Raw genomic sequence first — 17,683 nt, 5'->3', positions numbered from 1 at the left:
TGGGTTGCACATTCTGCAGATCTTGATTTGCATTGATTTCAGTATTATTTGTTTCTCTTTGTATATTTATTTTAATGACCACTCCAACACTAAAATAGTGTATCAATGAAGTCTTATCTCAGAAACCGAAGCCCTGTTTATGTATCTACGAAAAGTGACGGTTCCCCCAGTCTTCTATTACTCCACTACTACTCCCTAGTCTAACTTCAACAGCAAATTATATTACTATTAATGACTACTACTACCATGACTGCTTCCGATAAGTGGGATTAAGCGATTGCCTTTCGCACATTTCTAGTTTCGCCCAGCTCAATCGATCAAGATTCGCCGTCAGAGGATTTTTATCAAGGCTGGATCAAGTTCCCTCCTTCGTGAGCTTCTGGTTTCTTTAATTACACTTCGCGCACACTGTTCTATTCTGAATCGGCTGCTGTGTAAAGAGTGCGGTAGAGAGCATCTAGGCTACCTCCTTTCTGCATGTCCTACAGCACACAAAAAAGTGATAATGAAGCGAATCTCAATGAATGTGTGTCATGACGGAGTAGCTCGATCAACAGCGAATTTCTGTTCACGCCACTGCTCAAATTCGGATACACTTTTGCAGTCCTTAACCTCTGGTGCAAGAACACCATCACAGTGCTAACACTGATGCCAGGTTCCAGCGCTCACCTTACAGTTCAAGCTAAGTCCACATTACAACGTTCTCCACCTCGAACATCACAGCACAGCGCCGCTTATCGAAGACACTGATTTTAACCTTGTCTCAAATATAAAGACTGTTCCTCACTAACACAGGCTAGGAACGGTGCAAGGCTTGTTCGACGGGCGAAAGCCGAAGCGTTTGCTCTCAGTTGTTTCAGTAGGAGCGCCGCGCAAGCACGTACGAACGGCGAGGAAATAAGTGCCGCTCTCGCGCCCCTTTCGTTCCTTCTCTCCTCGCTTTCTTTTTCGGCCTTTCAAGGACGGCCAACGCCACCGCCGAGCGTGACGTCACTCATTCCGTTGCTTTACTTGCGGCCGCACGCTCTAGATGGCGCCAGCTGTGCTGCGAGCGTTGCCGGCCTCGCGGCGCACTGGAGCAACTGGCTGGCGTCGAGGCGGGCCGCTGCGCGCGATGCTGATCGCTGACCTAAGCCCACTCAGGTCCAAAAGATGCCACAAGGCCTCCTCAAGCTTCCGGTATCCTCAGTAAAAAACGGACATATGCGTCAAAACCGTTGCAGACTTCACGGAAAAGGTAGTGCAGCATTTGTTATTCACAAACTTCAAAACTCCCGCCACAAATCCCCCCCCCCCCCCCCACCTCTTTGTTTTTTTGTTGCCTCGTGAAGGAAGAGAGAGAAAAACAACTTTATTAAAGTGAAAATAAATTTCACGGATGGATGGTCCTCGTCTCGTTGAATGGCCCGGAGTTGCATCAATCTCCCGTGAGGGGAGATAGATGAATAAAGCCTTGTCCTGCCACTCTCTACGCAGCTGATTTTCCTCTATCGAAGTTATTTGGTTCTCGCCCGCAGCGTACTGTGTTCAAAAATCATGTAGGAAGCGGGAATGTTCCACTGTTCTAAAGAAGCGCACAATTTGAACCACGCAGCAAGAAATCCGATAGCTCGCATGGGGCATGAAGCGGCGGCACGAAAAAAAAAAAAAAAAAAATGAACAAGAAGTATTTTGATAATGCTGCACTTTCCCTTCTTAATTCCACTGATGTCCAACCCACGACTGTGATTGCGCCTTTGTGTGACGTCAGTTTTCGTTCTCTTATCGCTGATTGGACTCCTTAGAGAAGCCTATACAGGAGTTCCCGTCGAAAATTTTGCGCTAGAAAAGACAGACGGGAGAAAACCACACCATGAGCGCTTTGGTGTGTTCACGCTCTTCTTGTTCTAGCGCAAAATGTTTTACATTAATCAATACCAAATTGCTTATTTCACCCTCTTTTTTAAAAGGAGTTGCTTGACCCAATTTCTGTTAAATGTACGAGGCAGTGCTGCTATTTTTGTTTTTCTTCCATGTCAAAAACTGAATAACATCTGCCAAACGTTGCCTCGATATGTGACGGTATGAAGACCCTATTCGAGTAATTCAAAGCGTAATCTACATCCGTAATTCATATTGGCGCCATTGTAAGCCATATAAAAAATTTGCTCTCGCGTTACTATAATTTTTTCTCGGCTACAAATATCTTCTCCCTTGATATTTTTTTGTAGTGTCTCTGGAAACACATCTCTGCTGCAATTTCAAGGCAAGACGAACGAAGGTATTTAAGGTTATAATATGAATTCCGGAAGTCTGAACTCTTTTCATTCTGAAGTTATTCTGCGTGCCTTTTTTGTGTGTGTGTTCTCGTTGGAACACAGCAGTATTCGGCGATGATAATAATCCTAAGGCCGTTGATCTCGTACAAGAAAGTCGTTAATTTCGTACAAGTGCTGGTGCCTGATGGAGCGTGATGCTTACGCGTGCTGCATGGACATAATTTACTGCGAGTAGCGCTTTCTGGGCCTTCAGGTGCTTGCTTCACCTGACCAAATTTGCATAAATGATTTGTCACGTACCTATACGTTGCAGCATTTTGGAGAATACATTGTGTTGGTCCGACATGGGTCGATCAAAATCGTCACTACTTTGCGCGCGCATTGCGATTAGAAAAAAAAGTTATAGGCAGCTTGATAAGCATTCAAGGAACGACGCGACCTTACAATCCTCTTTAGATGGAGACATCAAGGCTATAATACCGCTCCTGGCGACGTGCGTGATTGTTTGCAGGTCCGTTTCGTAACACTGGAAAGCTGCGTGCATGCGCCCCGGAAAATGTAGCACACTGAATCACTCCCTCTAGCGCTCAACGTTGTTTGTCTTTGTCCATTCAGCACGCTATGGTCTTTTCTAGCTCTGGGTTGAAATTATCCGCTGTGATTGATCGTCTCGCTTGTTTCTTCATAGCTTGCTCTGAGTCGCCAGCTGTCGCCGTAGCTCCGCTTTCCTTTAGTTCGATATCGTTTTATTACTTTCTTTTTTTCAGCGACTACGTCTCCATGCGTGCGACAGCACTGTCTTATGCACGCGAACCTTGTATATAATCACCCCATACTTAATCATTTTCGCGTGCAGTAGCGAAGAGAGCTATACTGGCTATACCCTTATGGGTCCACATTTCTAGCTTTCGGAACCTTATCTCCCCGATCCTGGTTTATGCAGCCTGCGAAGTTTTATCCGGAAGTCAACTGCGAACGATTGATGTGAACGTTCACATGGCTGTTCACCCATGGCCACTTGGTTAAACTGTATGCGCAGTATTAGGTATATGAGGCATCATTTCGTTTAGCAGGACCTATTGCCGCTCGTCGGTCCTCCACACAGTGAAGGCGGTCCAGTGCCTTTTGAGAACGGCTGGCCTGTATGGACGTCTCTGACTTGCGTGACGCTGTTCTTGCGCGCACAAGCGTTGGCCAAGCTGTTTATTTCTTATTATTCACCTGTGCCCCACCCACTGAGTATAAGGAAGCCAACCGGACGGCTCTCCAGGCTGACATCCCTGCCTTCTCTCTTTCGCACGGTCTAGCAGTCAATTTTCCTCGTGTGCACATTAACGCAGCTTTGCCGCGATTGCACGCGAACGCCTGGAACGATAGAAACAGAAAGGAGGTAGAGGAACTTCCTAACATGTCGACTGGTACTGTTCGTATGCGAGGTACTGTATATATACATATGTATAGCGTGTGCGAAGATGTTATATATTCGATTGAATATTGTCGAGGATGGCGGGTTCTCTACTCTCTTATGCAGTGTCTTTCTGGCGACGTTCTTCAGCGCTCCACTATTGAATTCTGCCAGGTACTTTTGATTGTCAGGTGGGTACGTGGGGGAGAGACATAAGTCCAGTCGGCAACAGGGGTGTGCCGAAGGGTAGATGGGTGAATTATGTCCAAAGGGAGGAGCTTCATCATAACTAGAGAATGTGTGCGGTGACTGAACATCGTTTCAATAAATTCGACGTGAGTGGGTCAAGTCAGAGATGAGGCCTACAGAACGACCTAACTGGGTTTCCATACTTTGCCAAGAGGGTCTAGCAAGCCAATACAACCATTGAAGGCGTGTCGATTTTGCTCGCCTCTATACGCTCGGTCACTGTCGTTTAATTACGTGAACTCAAGTGGATTTCGAGCAGACTTCTTAGTACCGACGTTTGCTTCACGTGAACGGAACTTGCTTGCAGGGCTCAGCCCAGCATGTAATAAGCCATCGTCATCTGAAGATTGCTTACGAGGACGCCCTAGACATCGCACTATGTGTCCTCCGCAGCCTACTTTACTAATGATGCATGGACAAAGTAGAAAATATCTTAAGTAAATCCGTTTCCACATTGGAAAGTATCGCGCTAGTGTCGTAGCAGCGCGCACAACTATGTGACAAGCAGCCGGAGGACAAGCAACCGGTGCCGCGCGATGGCAGAGGTCGTGCCACAGTACGACCTCGACCGTCACGATTGACGGGAGTTGCCGAAAAAGGGGAGGATGAGTCGCTTCCGTACACGAGGAGTTAATGGAGGGGGAGGAGAAAAAAGTGGCAAACGTTCGTTTGCCACTTTCTCGTGGTTCCTCGGCTTTCTCTAAAGCCGTGCCGTTGTGGCTGCCGTGACGACCGCTGCTACCGCCACTTTCGCTTTGTGCGCAGCGAGAATTACCTGCCCGTGAGGGAGAGACGTGGTGGCCGAACGCGCTTGGCTTGCAGGTTATAAAGGAAAGGCAGCGATGAGTGCGAAAACCGTACTGCATGCTGCTCGCTCGCGAGGCCCGCTGCTGGGGCTTGAGAAGGAAAGGTTTTTCGGGGCACGACTCGGGGCGTGCAGAGAATGGACCCATTAGCCGCCAGGCGCGCGCTTCTGTGCCGCTGAAGCCGCGTCGTCGGCACCGCTTTTCATTTCGCCGTGAAGCTGCTCCCGGGAAAAGATAAATTGGTGCGCGTGCTAGCCAGTGCGAGTTCGTGGTGTGGTGGGATGATATGGGAGAAGGCGCCGGTGGACGCCTTTAGAAAACGCCTGATTGGAAGCGGCAGCGGCTCATTGATGACGGGAAAGCGGGAAATTGAAAGCAGAAACCTGCAAGGGGCTTGTGCACGCGATCGTTTGCCGGACACCACCTGCGCTCTGAAAGAGGCATGGCCGGCCGTGTTTTTTGTTTTGTTTTTTTCAGTGGGTCGAGCTTGGCCGACACAGTCGCCCTTTAGAAACTGTCAGAGGTCGCCGCTTTCCTTTTGTGTGTCTGTTCACCGCCACTGCTGATACCGTTACTGCAGGTTCGATCATGATCACATGATCACTTTCGAGGCTCTAAGGTAAAAAGCCCATTCCAGGAAGCCTTTTCACATGCTGGTAAATATATCCACGGTTAGAAAACTTCGCGCCTGTAACAGTAAGCTGCCGCAGAGTTACTTTCTTTAAGCAAGGATCTCGGTTCTTGGTCTTTCCGGCAACTTGAGTTGCGCGAAACTCTCTATATCTTGGTAAAGTTATGCATGGGTAAAATACTTCGCGCAGGCTGCTCCGTGATGCTGTTGAAAACTGGGCAAAGGGCGCCACCCGTCTTTGGGTATTTTCTTTATTTTAATGAAAGTTTACATCATCATCATCAAGACATTGTTTGCCAACAACTTGTGGCTTGAGCAATCGCCCGCCACATCACGCGCATTAATGTGTCGACTGCCCTCCAACGAGAAGGCGCGCGTCTATAAATATATGCAGTACAGTGACATTCAGCTTGGGGTGACTAACATTTAACGACAATAGCACGTTTTGCCAGCGCCAGATAGCTCGACAGTCAAGTCCAACTTCACAAAGCGACGTGCGACGCATCGGGGAGGGTTTAACTACAATGTTAGTTCCCTTATTTATTGAAGGAGGCTGGAAAAAAAAAAAACTTAACAGCTTGACTGCATGCTCCCCAAAATAAGGGCAACGATTACAATGCAAATAATTCGTCACACAAAGCGAGAATTCTGAGCAGATATTCATAAATACCTAAACAATTAACAATACAGCACGGTATTTATCAATAACTGCAGATATGCATAACTTTCTACCAGCGAATGAAACTGTGTTGATCAAACTAATGATTTCTCTCCAATTCTAGCCTGTTCCTGCGTACACCGTAACTATCATGTATATAACCATAACTATATGTATAAGACAACCTACCATCGTTCGCCCTTGGTATAAGCAAAAAAAATTTTTTTCCCTGGTCTGGCACTAGCCTGGGGCAACAATTCCTGGAATCGGGATGTCGTGTGCAATGAATGATCAAACAAGCACACGTGCATTGCACTAGTCAAATTCATACTTGCCTGTCTTGCGTGCGAAATAAAAGCTTTCGCGTGACCCGTGGCCTACGATAGTTTGCTCGCCTATTGTACCATCCTCGCAAATGTCTTTATCGTTTTGACATTGGCCACTGTCTTCTCTTGTCGTGCAGGGGAGCTCTCATGACACAGTCCCGGCGTTCTTCTTTCGGTTCTGCTATCTGCTCACTTTGAATAAAAGGTAAGAAATTCACTGGCACTTACGCGGATTCGAATGCTTGCGCCATGGGAATGCTGTTAAAAGAATGCGCCCATTCCAAAGGAAAAACTGCAGGCCAATGCATATGTTACCGCTGAGGTGTACCGGCACACAGCTGTTAGCACAAGATGTCGCAGCAGACAGAAAAAAGGAACATTAATTCTAAATAGAGCTACTAATAGCGCTTGAAAACTCATAAAATGCTCCCTTTAACCGCACTAATTCCAATGTATAGTTCTGGTACGCTGAGTTTGACGACTAATCATCCGGATTCTAGCCTTTTCTGGCACGCTGGGGCGAGGTTTCGATCAGCTGTGGATAGCTCAGCAAATCAGTTACTATTTAATAGTTTATACACTAATAAATTTCGGGCTTTCTTCTCGATAGGAAAGTATTCCCTCTGACTATAGACACAAAGGCGATCGAGCTATTTTAATTTCTCTTCATGTGGCTTGTGTTTCGGACCTGTGGGCTTAATGGTAGACGGAACCATTCACACGCCGCTGAGGGGGCAACACGTTTGCTCGCAATCGTCAAGCAATCCAACGGTCGAGCCGTGGTCGTGTCCACAACTTACTCGAATCTTCGTTTATTTTGCTGCTCGTTTCCGCGTTCACGCGACGGGTTCAACGCACTCGGATTTTCGTTATCCGCGGACACGTCCGTCCCGTACGCTCCGTTATCCGCGTTCACATCTGCAGCGTGCACACTTAGTCACCCCTGTCGTCGGGCGTCGTCATAATTCGTACTCCGGCCGTCACAACGCTTCGCAAGAGCGACGTATCCCCCTCCCCAAACTCGCCTGGCAGTGTCTCAATCTTTGATCGCACGCTCGCTCTCTTTCTCTCTTGATTTACGATTGGGCGGTTCTCTCCCTCCCCCTCTTTCCCTCCTATCGGCGCTGCCGCAATTCTGACCCGTCAACCTCCATCAGTCGACGCCTTTCCGCCCCCCCCCCCCCCCCCATTCCCGTATTCCTCTTACAGCCCCTTGCCTTACATTGCCCAGTGCCTCCTGCAGCGGCACGCAATTAGGAAGCAGTAGCTATGAGAGAGAAGGGTGCTTACGGGGTGAGGGGGCTCCTTTCTTTGCTTTAATAATATAGAAAAGAAGACGGGCAGGGAAGGGGGAGAGGTGCGGTCATCATCTGTAGATGTTTTTTGTTTCTTTGTGCAATTTTGCGATTGACTACAGCTGGCCGTCTTTATCTTCGGAACGACTTCTGGGTCTTCGCTTAATTGCCCCGCGCTGCGGTGGGAGTCGGACCTCCTTTCATCCTCTTCTCTGACCCTTCGCCAGTGCCCGAGCGACTGCGTTGCCCTGCGACTCTCGGAATCGAATTTGGGACGGGCGCTGTGTGTGGGCCCCCGAAGAAGAGTCGTCTCTATGGGCCCCGCACGCCGTTCCGATAGACTGCGGCCATAACGTATAGGACATCTGTCGCTGTTGCGAAATAAAGCCCCGAAAAGTGGGCGTAGCGAGTGAGATTAGCGAAGTGCATGAGGCGATAAGCGCACTGTGGGCTGACAAATTATTCTGTGAAAGACATGCCTTCAGTCTGTGTGTGGCAGTCGCATGCATGCAGCATGGCAGACGGCTTTCTTCGTACATCACCAGGCTGTTCTCACAAAGGGGGTGGGGGAAAGTGAGAGGTGTGGTGACGTTATAGAGCTGTTCTTGAAGTATGCTTTGTGCCGTCATCAGGAAGTAAACAGAACACATGCGAGTGTAGGCCGGGTGAATAAGTACCTATTATAGAAAAATAGATCCGACCTAATGACGAGAACGGGAAGAAAAAGGAAAACCACTTTGTTTGTAAACAAACATGCATACAAAACCACCATGTTTGTATGCATGTTTGTTTGTACCACCCGTTTTCCAGCCTACCTAGGTCACTGGGTAGTCCATGGTCGATTGCGTAGCGCCTCGGGCTCCTTTGTTGAGGGAACAGGGTTCAAAACCAAATTTCGGACCAACTTGGGTGGCTGAGTGTATAGCAATGTGCACATGCGTGCTGCCCTTCAACGAACCTCTTTGACGCCGATATGGGACACTGTAGGTGCGGGATTTTGTATAGGTACTGCTTTTCAATGAACTTTTGATGTGCCACTCGGTCTGTGCTGGTCTTCAATGAACGTCCTTGATGCCAATTTGGGTAACTAGGTATGTGCCGCTCTACAATGACGAAAAACTTTGGCGGAACCATCTCACGCTGACCGTCTACGGTAATAAGTTTAACATCGAATCAAAATAATGACGCAGTGTAGTGTCACCGTCGAAACTAATTATGTATGAGGCGTGCACTTGCAGCGGGATTCCTCTTTCGCGCTTCCCTAAGAATACTGGGCGCCCTCTAGCACCGCCGCCACAAAGCTTCCGTGTGGCCTCCGAAATGCACGGCGCGGCGGTGCGTTGCGAACGCTGAGAAAGACGCCATGTGGAACCGGGCTTCTCTCTCTTCTTTCTGGACAGGCTGCGCCATCTAGTTTCACTGCCGAGAAGTCCGCGCGTGGCCTGCGATACGAGAAGCGTGGCGCGTGAAAGAGGTTCGTTCAAGACCGGCACGTATGTACCCACTGCCTCATACTCAGCGACTCGAGTGGGTACAATGATTGGTTTCGAAACCTGTTGTCTCAGAACACTAGCCCGATGCACTACCCATTCGACCACGGACTACCCAGGAACCCAAGTAGGCGTAAAAACGGTTATATACAAGCATACATAAATACATAGATAGTACTCCCCCGGAAAGTTTGTGAAGTGCCCTAAGATGGCGAGCACATTGAAACGGAGTTAAGGGCTCGAAACACGATACAAAGGGCAAAGTGGCATTCCTCCCTCGACAAGCATCTTACGCGTACATTGCCTTCGCACTCGTGATATCGCTTAGTCGACGTCTCATACTTCCATCCGTCTAATGTGATGTTTGTATTTCGGCATTGCTTGTGAGCGGTGTTGTGCCTAAACCTGAGGTGGCATGACCTTAAAGTAGAGACCAGGGCGGTCCACAAACATGAACGCTGTATAGTTCAGCAAATTGATTACTAATTAATTACCATGCGAATTAGTTATGCTAATTCTTATTTCATTTCTTTTGTATGAATGTACTCTCGATGGCCAGAAATAAATTGAGCAGGTTGTTTTCATTTCCTTTTATGTGAAATAGTGTTTGAGCTTTGTGGGGTTCATCGTCATTTCATTACTTTCGGCATCCATCATCAGCACAGTTATATTGTCTACGCGTGCACGTGCTTTGGCTCGCGGATGCGTGAGCGTATAGGAAGTTAAGCATCGTCATTTAATTGGATTTCACTTCATTTTTTCTTTTTCTGGAAGCGTTTGTCTCAACGCTGGTCGTGCAGTGGTCTTCAATTCGTTTTCGGAATGCTTAATGGCGTATTCGACATATCAATTCAGAGCGATGCTAACAGTACTATATAAGGCGTTGCAAGGCAGTTCTCAAGCTGCGTTAAATATCGTTGTTCGTGCTTCATTGTCGCTATTCTGGCGCACCGACGCTCGCAGTAACGTTTATTTGCTGTGCCACATACGTGTCAAGCGCTGCTGGAGGCTGGAAGGCTATAGCTGCCTTTATTCGGCTATTTATCTTGCTTTCCATACCAGTTGCTGCTGTCACGTCGCGGCAAATCAATGAACGGACCCCGTGAAGTGTAAAGTCATTCGTCCACGTAGCTCGACGCCTTTTCCATTCACGCGGCGCAGGGGTCCGCGGCCGCCGCCGAACGCATATGTACGCCGCCTTCGCGTGAATATTACTCGGGTCTTGCTCCGAACGGGGACGTCAATGCATCGGAAGCGGGCGACCGCTTGCGTGCGTCGAAGCCTCCGTCGGCCGCGGAGGTGCGTCTTCGATTCTCTTCGCGCGTTCCGCGTCGTCGAGTCGAAGAAGGTCGGACTCGCTATTACGGCATCGCGCCTCAGGGAAACGACCTCTTGGTTCCCCCCCCCCCCCCCCCCCTCCCTTCGCCGCAACAGACTACGTTGCCACGCTTCGGCGTTATCGCATGCCGGAAGAGACTTAGCGGGAAACCCTGATCTTGCATATAGTTCGCGTCTCGCCTTGTATCAAATGCGTTGGCGTATATCGGCGGTTGAATGGCGGAGCTGTCGTTTATGCTACTTTCCTTTGTATTGTTTCTTTCTTTCTTTCTTTCTTTCTTTCTTTCTTTCTTTCTTTCTTTCTTTCTTTCTTTCATGAACGAAAGAGCGGTGGGAGAGAGGGTGCGAAAAAGGTGTTCAGCAAAAGGAAACATTCAATCGCTCCTTCATGCAACCATAGCTTGGCCTTGTCACCGCAAAACCGTGCAGTGTAAGTGGAAGCCATCACTAGGGCCGACCGATCAGGAACCAAAATAACTGAAGTTTTCTTTAAGTCAGAATGATTTTAAATGAGAAGCATGCCTTGTGGCATAGGTCTACTGGCCAATGTTGTCTTGTTCGCGCCATTCTGATGACACTAATAAATGCGAATGCGAAGTCTGATTTCGCACCAGCACGCACACACACTGCACGTGTCCCGTTACATGTGGTGTTGGGGAGGTTCACGTCACAATCGCGCTATATACAAAGCCGGTGCTTAGAGAGGGTATGGCGTCAGTCGGCTTCTAACGGCACGTCAGCCGCAATACTCGAAACGTTAACATCTTCCAATTATTCAATTTACGTCTAGCCCCATTGTCCCCACCATATAGTATATTGCATAGTGTACCAAGCGGGGTATCTCGCTCGCCTCAAAGTACGGGCTCCCTTTACTTCGACCACAATGCACTGTATTAGAGCGACTGAGCGCGGTTCGTGTCTAGCACATCCACTTCTCCAACTATGCTTCAATGCCACTGTGTTGCTATGTGTGTGTTGTGGCGTTCAACAAAAGGTGCTGCTCAATTATTCACCATTGAAGCGGCTTATACTTTGCCCAGCGCCCTCGTTGCTTCCTGAGCACGCGCTCAGTGGAACGACGTTGCATGTAGTGGTTATTTGTGGGTGAGAAAGATCCCGTTCGGACAGAAAGAAACGTTCCAACATGCCTATATTGAAGTCCATCTTGTGCGGGCCAGCGCTTTCTTTGCTCCTGCATGATAAGTGCACCCGAGGCATTGTGAAGAGCCGAGCAGGAAAGTGCCCAGTTGCGTGCGCGCGGCTAGGACTTGTTCGAAAGAATTCGGCCTTCTACGGTATACAGTGTATCCTTTATCCGCATATACTTGGAGAGGAATTGGCGGAACCAGTGCCGCTGGGCTGACGCTGCTAAAGTGGTCGCGGACCTGATTTTGACGGCTCGCAATATCGATTTAACCGAGGGAAGAAGTAATGCTGAAATGATAGGCGCCTGTATACTTGTTTCACTCGCATCTACTTATCCTTGGTCTGAAAATAAGTGCCGAGTCTCCAAGCGCGTGAGCAGCCTGTTAACCGATGCGTTTTTTTTTTTTATGCAAGCAGTGAGCGTCAGCAGATTATTACTGGAACCATTTGCAGCTTAACATTGGAATGAGCGTCGTATATGACTGGATTCTCCGAAGCACAATTGTCCACTTTAATACTCTGAAGTGTGTCCCCATGGGTTGCAATACGTGACGGGAATTCAACTGAGAACTCCATTTATATAGTTGCCGTGGTTAATCGGAGCTCAATAATCTGTTAGCGCTGCCGGTGGTTCAATCAATAGCGGCATGAATGCGAGAGAATTCGTCTCACTCACCAACGAACATTTGAAACAGCTCAGCAAGTATAGTTCGGCTCGCCAAAAGACAAAGTTATAGTTAAGAGGCTGCAGGCTTATAGTTTAGCCGTAAGGCGCGCTACACCGCAGTGGACCGCTTGCTCTCGGTGAGACAGTGCACGGGGCGAATCTCACGATTCTTTCTTTTTCTTTTTTTGTTCCGCGGTGGGTCCAGTCTCCGTCACATCCTGACCGCGTCGGGAATCGGTCTAGCCTATAGTATTAAGCCTTCGTCGCCGGAAGACCAGGCTCCCAGTGTCGAGAGAGCGATTCCTTTGTCTCGCGTCCGCGACCCGCGGAACCGACCGCTCGTTCTCTGAATGCCGATTGTCTTTGGAAAAAAAACACGGCATACCGGGGCACTCACGCGCACGCACTGTCAAAGCCACGGGACGATTCTTCGTGAGAAAAAAACAAGCACAAAAACGCAAAACGTGCGCACGCATACGACTCGCGCATGCATCTTCGCACGCATCGCGCGATGCCCGCTGCACGCTTCCTCTCGCGTCGTCCTCGCAGACTGCGCACGTGCATTCTCTAGCGTATACGCGGGCCAGATTTTGAATGAACGGTCTTCGCCTTCTTCGTCGCGAACGCTATGCACGCCGCGTGCGCGGCTGGTAGGCAACGCTTTCTAGGTTGAGGAGAACCGCCCGGCCTGCCGGTCGACCAACTGACCGGAAGGAAGGAAGACCCCCGCCGTACACGCCATGGGAGCGGGCGGCTATATAGCTACGCCGGCGCTCACTTGGCCATCGAGGCCGCGGCTCCCTGACCTCTGAACCCCGCAGCAGCGCCGGCCTGCGGGTTGGAAGCGGCTCGTTCCCGTCTTTCGGCCAGCCAGCGCCATCGGATTGTTTTCATATTCCTTATCGCAGCTTCTGCAGCAGCAGCAGCAGCCAGCGGCATTTACTTTCTCCTCTCGCTTTCGCGTGTGGCCGTGGGCGCTCATTTTCGGCGCAGAGCAGCGCAGCGGGAACGGATGCGGTGGCGTGAAATTGGCGTGACCGTGCCTGCATGCGATAGTGGGTCAGAGAGACAGAGCGCGCTTGGTACTGTAATGTCGTGGCGTTAAGCATAATGGCGCGTCGCTAGACAGGTATAGCCTCCGATGCACGGAATGCGCTTGTTGTCGGTTCAGCTGCACCTCGTAAATATAGGTTATGTAGATCTATGCAAATTGATGGTGACCCGAAAGAAAGCGGAGCTAGACGTCCAGCTCTCAACATTGGCGCCTACACACTGCACGTGGTGGTTTTCAAATTTGTACGCTCGTTGCATGGGCCCTCTCGGTTGATGAACATGCCTGTATGTATATGCAAACGAGATATGTAAACGATAACGAATCGTCTCTGTCGAGAAGAGCGCATCGGCGGTGTTGCGGAAGCACGCACGAGATAGTCAAAAGGTCACTGCGAGTATGCGCTAACGATTGGAAATTCGCCGCCGCCATTGTGAAGACGAAGCGACGCGGACAAAGACTAAGTTCATCGGATCACAACACCTCAGCATTCACTGTGCTGCGCGCAACAAATATAACGCTGCGACGGAGTTCGCTCTCATAACCCGCCAGTGACAGACCTGTACGCCCTCCGCTGTGTGTGTACGCGTACTTGCCCTGCCCGCGGCGGCTTCTCAGCCGCTGACATCACAATGCGTCATTTGTTTGCCGAAGCGGAAAGGATCTCCTTCTCGTTATTTGCCTCTTCCATCTTCCTCCATACTCGCTGCTGTTGCAGGCCGTCGTCTCTCTTCATTCACTTTCGCTCGCCGCCCGCGAGTTGGTTGTATACGGGCGAGTTCGCATCTTCCACCCACGGGCTCGCTAAATGCGACATTGAGCCCGCGTATATAACCTCGCGGTGTGCGCAATGATCGCCCACCATTTCTCCCGCTGGCTGGTGCGCACGCTCTTATATACTTCCTCGGGGCGGCGGCAGGTATTCGCTGCACGCGCACCCGAAGCGCTTCCTCCGCGTGGGAATCTATTGTCCTCGCTGGCGCTCGTCTTGAATGTCCTTGATGTGAGCCAGGAAGAAGCATCGCAGTTTTTTTTTTTTTTTCGTTTGGCTTTGTCCTACCTGGTCAGCAGGTACCGTGCTGCTCAGAAACCGTACTGCATACATGAATGTTTCTTCAAAGGAATGTTAATTGCAGTGCCTCAAATTTAATTTTGTTTTGACGTACAATGACTCTCCGAAAACATCGAACATTCCATTGCACCGGTCAATAAAGAATACCATACAGATATGCCGCTGCTCGCGTCGTCAACTGCAGAATGTGCGTGGACCACGGCGGCGAGCCTCCTCTGCGTTACCCGTTGCAACAACGCTTCTAATGTTATTGCGAGGCGCAGGTCTTTGACTAGATAAATTGCGTTGAATTTGCGTGCTAGTGCATTTAGCGAGTATATGGGTATAGACTCGTAGCCCCCTTAAAACTGGAGGCAGAGAAAAACCTTCCCAAGCCGAACGTGCTAGCTGCTTCCAGAGCGATCGAAGTAGTCACGTGATCGAATTTCTGTTGTATCTGGGTCGCACTCGCTCCCAGGTTGAAGGTGGGAGCGCCTCCGAGCGCTCTGAACGAACCAGGCGAACTCCATTTCGACCGGCCGAATCAACATCGTATCGCGAAAGCGACTGCAGTCGAATGTATACCATTAGCTTTTCGTTAGAATTTCTCTACCGATGGACGTTGTCGTCCTGTGCGAGAGATGATTATTGAGATAGCGTGGCGCGGCAATAAGCTCCGCGTCCAGCACACCGCACATATATCCATAACCCTATAATCCGTGGATCGTTCGCGGCCGGGAGCAGCAGAACTATATAGCACGGATGTATACACCACCGTCCTCGCCTAACTTCACCATTCTAGAAGTCTTTAAACTACAGGTCTCTCTCTGTACGTGTCCTGCATGTTCGTCAGTTTAATAAACTAATCCCAGTTGCACGCGTGAACGAGCGGTTCCAGTTTCCCTCCACCCCCTTAGTATGCAAGGTCCGGCGTCGTGGGCGTTTTCGCTCGTGCATCTGGGCACATAAACTCGCGCGCGCGCGCGCATTGGTGCGTACCGAGATATTCAAATTGGCCTCGTGAACAGCGGTTGTGCTTATAAGTTTTGCCTAAGCTGCTCTCGCTTTTTGCGTTCATGTGTGCGCCCAGATTGCTGGAGCCGCCTTTCTTGTCTTTTCTTTCTTTCTTTGCCATAGTGCCGACGGGACTGGATTGTGTGATATTGATTAAGCCTAGCTGTACGTAGCCAATCAACACGTGCCAGAAAGAAATCAACACGAGAAAGCACACAACGACGCAAGTGGGCCGATCTTCGTATGTGTTGAAGGAATCCATCTTGGTCGTCGTAAAAATAGTCTCTCTCTCTCTCTCGAGGAGGAGGAACAAAGAGAAAGAAAAAGGGACTGCCGTAAGTGTTTAACAGGCTGGCTATCATGTATCGAGAACTATTACGGCATGATTTATTAGCCCTCTTCAAGAGTTCATTAGGCTACGCAATCAAGGACACGCTGCCATAACATCCAGATGGTGCGCAATCATATGCAAGGGTGGACGGGCTGACAAAGGGAAAAGAACTGCACGTATTCTACTGAAACTTAGTGGTTGCTGTGAGGAAATGCAGGTTGTTAAAATATCGATGCCTTCTGGGGTCGTTTGTCAAATACTAGTAGAAAACTATGGTGGCGAGAGGGGACGATCAGTCTAGCATGGTAATCGATTAGATTCAATCAGGTAATCTTAGATTTCCAAGCAAACAGCTCTGTGGCTGAACCCATAATGGAGGCTCCAAAGCTGGGCGGATCACAGGCACAGATGAATACAGGCCAATATTGCGAAGCGGGATTTCCAGTAATATTTATATTAAAAAAAAACGCCTACAAGACAAGAAATGGTCTATTGTCTCCGCTTCGCCGCCGAATGAGCATTATGGTGGGGGGACCAGACCAGCCCTGTGCTGACTTTGTCGCTTCAGCGGTTCTGTGGCTTTTGCGTTTCTTCGCCTTATTCTTCGGAGAGAGGACGAGTATAGGGTTTAATTAAGGTCAGCTCAGTTTTACGACGTCGATAATTTATTGGTCCAAGTGTTACAATTGGCAGCAGTTCTTAAAATGTCCTTAATTTCTCACATCCTATAACGTAAAAGGTATATTAAAAGAAAGCATACATTTCTATCCACTTTTACTGTACTTCGCTAAGTGCTACTACTAGCTAATGCGTGTATATATTTTACGGCATCGGTGGCTTAGTGAATAAGCAGCGATAGGGAGTTCTAGCATAGCGTAGTATGTGACTCACCATAGGGGGTCACATGCGGCCAAGCAGAGCAGCTGCGTTCACTCTACGAACAAAGGGAGTTCTGGCAAACACATTTGCGTGAATAACTGCTTGTAAACTCTGTTTCTGTGGGTTCCTTTTTGTTGTTGTGCAATTACTGTAGACAGAGTGAGAAAGAAAGGATGCATAGAAAGGCAGGTAGCTAGGTTAACCATAGGTAGTTCTAGTTGGCTACCCTGCACAGGAGGCTGGGGTAGGGGAATAACGAGAAAAAAGAGTGAAAGGGGAGACAGAGAAGAAGATACGAGCACAAACAAACCGCGTGGCGACGTTCTTAGTCTATCGTGAAGAACCCGTAGATCGCAGGAATCCTAGTAGCGCGAACAAGGCCTTCTGCGCGGATGTTCTTTGGGAGCACTGGGCCAGAACTTTAAGTTCTGATAGTGGACGATTGTCCAGTGTGTCCAGCCCTCTACGCATCACCTGCCTCTCGACACTATAGCACAAGAAGACGCTGATAATCTGTTTGAGCGTCTCATCACAGCTGCGTGTGTCGCACGTGGAGCTGTTGGCAATTTCAATAAGGAAGGTATAATACTTTGTAAATTAGATGCCTAGCCTCCATCTCTACTCCATCCGTGATTACGAGAATCTGTCTAGAAACTGCAGTTACATACAGGACATGCTGTTGGTCCCACAATAGGATTCCGAAGTACTTTTTATTGTTTTAAAGAGTGCGCAGCTATAATTGCGCACACTGGCAACGTTAGTCGCGATAGCGGATTGTGCAGCTTAGCGTCTCGCTTCAAGCTTTCTTAAACGCATCGTCGCTGTGTGGTCGTCGGCGTTGCAACGGTCAAAGGCCCGTTATTTCTCGTCCCCGTCCTGACATGATTCACTGCGTTCGGACGTGCTCACGCAGGAGACCGAGTGTATAGTAAGGCTGCTGGCTGTTCGCACAAAGACTGCTCCACTTGTGCTGACGATTCTTTTGTCCGAAGCGTCCACTTCCAGCGTCGTCCCATATACGAATCGGTCTTTGCGTCTTCAAGAAAAGGTCTCGGTAACAAGTGTCACTTACACTGCACGAACACTAG

The 17,683-nt window shown here is 49.2% G+C and overlaps 1 protein-coding gene across 3 annotated transcripts in view; it reads left to right on the top strand.

Annotated features, from left to right (window-relative positions):
* The window catches only part of LOC119446125 (uncharacterized), a 170,694-nt gene that overhangs the window by 56,407 nt on the left and 96,604 nt on the right, over positions 1 to 17,683 (top strand). For 2 of the 3 annotated variants that reach the window (XM_037710478.2, XM_037710477.2), the window contains exon 2: positions 6,471 to 6,538. The exons of the other annotated variant lie outside the window; for it this stretch is intronic. The gene's annotated coding sequence lies outside the window, so the exon portion shown is untranslated. The remainder of the gene's footprint in view (positions 1 to 6,470; positions 6,539 to 17,683) is intronic. 3 annotated transcript variants of the gene reach the window in all.

Source organism: Dermacentor silvarum, chromosome 3, assembly GCF_013339745.2.
Source record: "Dermacentor silvarum isolate Dsil-2018 chromosome 3, BIME_Dsil_1.4, whole genome shotgun sequence".
Classification (NCBI taxonomy): Eukaryota; Metazoa; Arthropoda; class Arachnida; order Ixodida; family Ixodidae; genus Dermacentor; species Dermacentor silvarum.
This window is presented reverse-complemented; position numbering and strand designations above follow the sequence as displayed.